This window comes from Pterocles gutturalis, unplaced genomic scaffold (assembly GCF_000699245.1).
Source record: "Pterocles gutturalis isolate BGI_N339 unplaced genomic scaffold, ASM69924v1 scaffold2363, whole genome shotgun sequence".
Taxonomy (NCBI): domain Eukaryota; kingdom Metazoa; phylum Chordata; class Aves; order Pterocliformes; family Pteroclidae; genus Pterocles; species Pterocles gutturalis.
In genome coordinates, this window is record NW_010122710.1 from 40,871 (window position 1) to 47,318 (window position 6,448).

A 6,448-nucleotide genomic window follows, 5' to 3' on the forward strand; every position below is an offset into this window, starting at 1 on the left:
GCCGCTGTCCGCCCTCGACACAGATCCCGGCGCTCTGCCCACACGCTGTCTCCAGAGCCAGCCACGGTGAGGGTGTTGGGCTTCCCGGCAGCGCCCGGCCCCCTCCTTCCTTCCTCCCCCCCCAACCACCACTTCAACAGCCACCAGCTCTGCTTGAAAGGATGCTGCTTTTCAGAAGGCTGGGGTTTTTTTTTACTTTTTTGTGGTCAATCGGGGCCAGCTGGCTTCAGAAAGCAAAACTGGGGCTCAGACGCAGCTCTCCAAGCAGTTTGTGTTGGGTCTGATGTGGCTGGGAGGGGGGGCTGAGAGGGGCTTTGCTCCAAGAGAGCTTCCCCTGGGCGCTGCATGTGTGCTCTGTGCTGGCAACACCTTCCCAGCCCTGGGAGCAGGATGGGGACAGGGGTAGGAACAGGGATGGGAAGAGGGACAGGGACGGGAACAGGGATGCAGGCAGGGATCCCCAAGGCACACGTGGATGCTCAGCATCACCGCATCCCAAGGACCACCAGCTGCCCTGTGGTCTGTGCATGCAGACCTCTTTACTTAGTGATGAAAACAGTATGAGGATGTCACCACAATTGTTTTAGGACTTCTCAAGCCTGATTTAATGGCATACGGGCACTCCAGCCCCACAGGCAGGAGATGGTGTCAGCTGAAAGCTTGGGGCAGCTGGAGGCAGGGCAATGGGTGCTCTGAAATAAAGGCTGAACTGCTCCTGGAAGTCGGTGTGTTGGAGCAGCAGGCACAGACAGAGGCTGGGGGTGACACCCTAACAGCCCCAGCCCGAGCAGAAGGGGTTCTATTAAGTGTGATGCTTACACCATAAATTTCCCACCACAGCCTGCAATACATCTCGCTGGCTTTCCTCACGCAGCTGTGAAAAGCAATACAAAATGCCTTTAAAACACAACCACAACCTGACACCTGCTCTAACGTTTCCTACGCTGCTCTTACTGAGAGAAAAAAAAAAATATAAAAAGAGGCTGGATGGCATCAACAACCTCCAAAAAGCAAAACTCTGGCAAAGCTGCCGGATTGAAGAGCATCTCCCTGCACAGCTCCCACCCATGGGCACAGGAGCATCCCACCAGTGCCAGCATCCACATTTACCTGAAATTAAAAGGGTTTTTTAGCTCTGTATCTTACAGGCACAACTATATTGAATATCTCATAGGAAAAATTATAATCGTAGAATTTAAGGTTGAAAAATCCAATTCCACATGGGAAGAGGGAGAAGGCTTGACTTATGTCCTTTACAGTCACGACGTGTGGCATCAGCCATCACCAAGGCTCAGCCTTGGGGTGCCCACAGCGTGAGGGGTCCTGCACCCCTGGGGCAGGTGCTCATCCTGCACAAGGACCATCCTCTGAGCTCTCCTTCAAGGAAAGATTATTTTGGAGGGCTACCAAGCAGCTGGGGTATGCATTGGTGGTTTGAGTAGTGGCTTTTTGCAAATATTTTTGCTTTTTGCTGGTATTCCTGGGTACTGGGAGCCCTTTTGCACTGTTCTTGCAGCCATCTGACATGAAAATTATTCCTTGGGAATTTCCTGGAGTGGGGAAAGGAAAAAATCCCCAAATCTGGGCAGAACACCACAGCAGCCCAGTCTCCCCCAGCCAGGCAGGACCCCTCTCCCCTTTCCCTCCCCCAGGATGCCAGCACCCCCTTGCATCCCCCACACTAGTGGTTTGTAACCAAAGTCCGAGACAAACTAGACCGAGATCACCAGCTCGTTTTATGTTGGACACAAAATGATCACTTCAACTTAATTATACAATAATGAAGCCCTCCTGTTCCCGTCATCTGCAGCCACCAGCACAGTCTGAGCGGAGCTGCTGCTCCTCTGGGAGAGCCGTCGGTCATCCCTTCTGGCTTCCGAGAGGTGTCAAAAGAGGGGTGATTTTCCCTGCGATGTGAGGAGAGGGCTGTAAACAGTGATCGAGCTTCACTTCAGAGCACGGGCTTGGTGATCCGACTCTGTGCGAGCAGCCAACGCTCTCCCAGGCTGTCCCCGTGTCCCCACCACGCTGTGTCCGGGCGCGTGGTGATGCCACCTGAGGCTGGCCCAGCCGGGCACGGACATAGAGAAAATGCAAACGCAAATCTGAGCAAAGGGGCTTCAATCTGCATCACAAACGAGGCTTTCTGCGTCCCTGTGCTTGGCAAGGGACAGCTGTGAGCCGTGGTAACTTTCCAGGATAATTTATGGAACAAGATCGCGGCTCTTTGCAAGTGGGGGTTTGGCTCAAAGGAGGTGCTCCTCTGCCCTCTCTTACTCCCGAGTGGGACTTTCTGCTCTTCGCCTTCACAGAGCAGCTCAGCACACAGGTTTTGTTCCTTCAAAAGAACTCATTCCTCTTACACCAGCTCCATTCACCAAAGTTTTGGAGATCATCGCACGACCCCCCGAGCTCCTAAAACCCATCAGTGTTGAGAGGTTAAAGACTTTAAAGCCTGCTGCCACCTACGGATGGAAAGCAGCGAGAGCAGGGAAGCACCGGGGGGGCTGCGATGGGGGTTGGAACTGGGAACAAAAGGCAGCGGTGGGGGGGATGGCAGCAGCCCCGGGCTGAGCTGAGCTCCTCCTGCAGACAGACCCAGCAAGGGGCTGAGGGTGGGTATGGGGACATTCACTACCCATCCTGTGAATACATGCAGTGCCAGAAGGGAAATAAACTTTTTTTTTGGCTTGCTGGATTAATCCGATGGCAGTGGGTTTACTGACAGACCGTAGCTTGCCCTCCCCTTTACCTGATATAATTAAATCCTTTAAATTTTCTGATTTAATTAAATCCTTTAAAAAATGCACCTTTTTCATTCAGGTTGCTGAGCTTGCCCTCCCCTTTACCTTATATAATTAAATCCTTTAAATTTTCGGATTTAATTAAATCCTTTAAAAAAATGCACCTTTTTCATTCAGGTTGCTCAGGTGATGATTTCTGCAGTAAAACTCGACAGAATATCTAAAATGGACATTTGTAGGGCCACGGAAACTACAGAGCAGTGTATTCCACCCTCGCTGGAGGAAAGGGGTTATCTATAATGGAGAGGGTGTGTTACTGGTATAGCATCGTACCTGGCAGAGCTTTTAGTTCATGGAAGAGGCTGTTTGGTCCGTGGCAGGGACACCTCCCACCCCGAGAGCATCCCACCTGCGAGCCAGACCCTGCAAGGAACTGGGTGCCCTTCACTCAACAGGACCCACCTCTTACCTTAAACTGGTGTCGTGGTTTAAGGCCACGCTCAACGGGACCCACCTCTTCCCTTAAACTGGTGTCGTGGTTTAAGGCCACCCAGCAACAAGCACCACACGGCCTCTGGCTCTCTCCTCCCCTCTGGTGGGATAGGGAGGAGAATCAGGAAGAAAAAAAGTAAATAAAACCAACCTCATGGGTAGATGGAAGGACAGGGAGGGCTCACCCACCACTTATGGGCACAAAACAGACTCGACTTACTGAGCCCAGGACACTGGACGAAGAGGAGAGGGTAAGGATTCAGTATAACTTGGGACACTGTTGTATACATCATATTTAATGCCCATACACACAGCGTTCATTTTTTTTTTTTTTTTTGCTCTGGCTATCTGCATGCATGCTCTGAAAGTGCAAAGCTAACTGGGAGCAGGCAAGGTCTAATCCGCTGGTCTCAGGCATCCACCAAAGCTCTTTCAAAAAAGATTTCAACACAGGGTTAAAGGCATCCTATTATTGTATTCCTTTCTGTAATTTCATCTGCTTCAGCTTTCTTGAAAAACCTGTTTTTCTTCTGTCCTGAGTCATTTTGCATGAAGAAACTATTGTTCTAAGCTGTGACTCACGGGTTTGCATCACCACTTTCCAAAGCCCTGGGGGGCGCGCGGGCTTCGCAGCAGGCAATGGCAGCCAGCCCGTATTTACCAATAAATAAATTCATCTCTGCATTGACTCATCGCTCCTTAAGCCTCAGTTTGCTCCTACTTCCCAACCGTGAACCCGGAGCAATCGTTCTGTTTGCTTTTATAATCGTCTTCTCTGAAGAGCATTCACATGAACCCGTCTCCCTGACTGTCTGCTGTTTAAATACCAGTACAACAACTTGTAAGGAGAGATGAGTGTATCTAAACGGTCCCGCTGAAATACCTGGAAATATCAGGTTTCCAGCAACCAGCCTGCCACGAGGCAGAAAACAACAGCTCGTTACTGAGACATGCCTCAGGTACTAGAATTCGCAGGCAAAAGGAGGCCACCGGCCAAATTATCCATTTCACAGAAGCTCTTGCCCAGCTCATAATTGGTTTTTTTTGAAATCCAAGTCAAAAGCAGCTCTTTTGGAGCTGGACTCCCTTCTGCCACCCAGAGATACATCCCAACATAGTGCCAGCAGCAGCATGTGAGGGATGAGCAAATTTTGCCTGGGCAAAACCAAGGTGCAAAATGAAAGGCTTGATCCTGCTTTTCTTACTCACTTCAGTGATTCTCCTTGTGCGCTTCTGCTACTGGATAATTATCAATACAGCAAAAGAAACTAAGGCGGTGGGATGCATTATTTTTTCTAAATCCCACAGTTGTCAAGGGCAAATGATGCTCAGCACCTTACCCCAAATCTATGATGCTGCACTTTCTTGGGGGACATCAATCACGGCTCAAATCTCCTGCAGCCGTGGCACCGACTGGAGCTGGAGGGAGCGGCGTTTGCAGAGAGCCCGCTGCAAGCTTGGGCAGCGCGCTCCAGCAAGCTCTTGCCATGGTTCAGATCCATCTCGAGAGCGGGAGGATTGCACAAGGCGCAGAGCAGCCAGAACGCTAACAGCCGTGTCTGAGGCAAAGCAAAGCACAAGAACACCACTTGGAAACCAGCGGGGAGAAGAAAAAAGAATGTCCAGACCTGTAATTATGATGGTTTCTGTTAAATACCCCAAAAGGGGGTTGCACACCATGATGAGCTTAACACAAATAAATTCCTGGTTTTCTCTAACAGCAAATAGCCTATTGATGACATTTTGTAGAGTTTAGGGTTTTTTTTCAGTTTTTCTCGCCTTCCCACTCTTCCACGCCAGTCCTTTCCTTGCTTACCTCTAGAAGGCTAATTGGAAAACCACTTGAAAGACATCTCCAGCCAAAACTTCCCCAGCAGTCACCAACACTTCACTGCTGACAGAGCTGCCCAGCCGTGTGATATGGGACACGACTGTATTTTCGAGGGGGAATGGGCTGAATCTGGGTCTTGGGGGTTTTCTTTGGCTCCTGAGCAGCACGAACGTGCCAGCCTGGGCTCCCCGTTGAAACCTCGCCAGGCACAGCTTTCCACCGAGGACCTTTCCTGCGCTGTGGAAGGCTTTGGGGGGATGCTGCTCCTTCCACTTCACCTAATTTTTCATTCTTAGGACAAAAACCCCACAAACTTCCCAAAGACTAGGACTGGGAGCAGACTATTCCCTAGGGAGGTAGAGAAATCCAGGCTAAAGGGAGCAGGCATGAAATGTGCTCTATGGGATGTGTTACACGGGAGAGGGATGAAGGCACATGGTCCTCCAGGAGGTTTGGGGATGCTGTGGGTGACTGGAGGGCCACCATCTGTTTTTGCAAGGACTGTCTGTTCAGGCACTTGCTGCAAGGAGCTGGGAGTTCAATTTCCTCTTCTGTGAAAGGAGAAAACCAGGAATGAAGTAAATCCAGGATCCCACTGCTCTTTTTTCTTCCCCCCTCCCTGTTTTTGCTTTCCCTCCTTGCATGACTTTTTCACCCAGTCCCCAGGACAGGCTCTGGTTTTCCTCCCACCTGCCAGCACTCAGCTGCCTGCATAGGCAGGCTGCTGCTTGTCCCAACCAGTTCCCACCCAGTACAACCCAGTACACTCCCTGCCTGCTGCTGGCAATGGGCTCTGGGTCCCAAGGAGGGTGCCTGAGCCCCACTACAGCACGTGGCTACACGGGGACGTGGGTGCTGGACGTGGGGACAGTGCCCTAGCGCAGGTGTATGGCCACCCTCGAGCATTACAGGAGGAACTAAGCATCTCGGGTGGGAACATCACCAACCTTGCAGCAGGTGTGGGTGGGACACGGCGCCTGGAGAGGGCATGGCCACGGCAGGGTCCAGCTGACGGCTCAGGGCAGGACCAGCTCCTTCCCCACCGCAGCCTGGGACGGTGCGGGTCACCCTTGGTACCACCCAATGAGCACAAAACAAAGCAGACACGACCCATTTCTCCCACATTTTTTTTTTTTCCTTTTGCACAATCTTCTTTAGTTTTACAGAAAGGATCCAAATCTCTGCCATGCATCTGTTTTAACACAAATTTATTTCCAATCTGGACTGGAAAAAAGAAAACATGGGTTTTGGTGATTTTTTTTTTTCCCCTAGATGCTTGTGAAGTGCTCTTGTGTCCACAACGCACATAAAATACTATCACAGACACTCACAGCGCCTTCCTCTTACCTGCTAACACAGGGGCGGTTTCTTGACCTCTTTC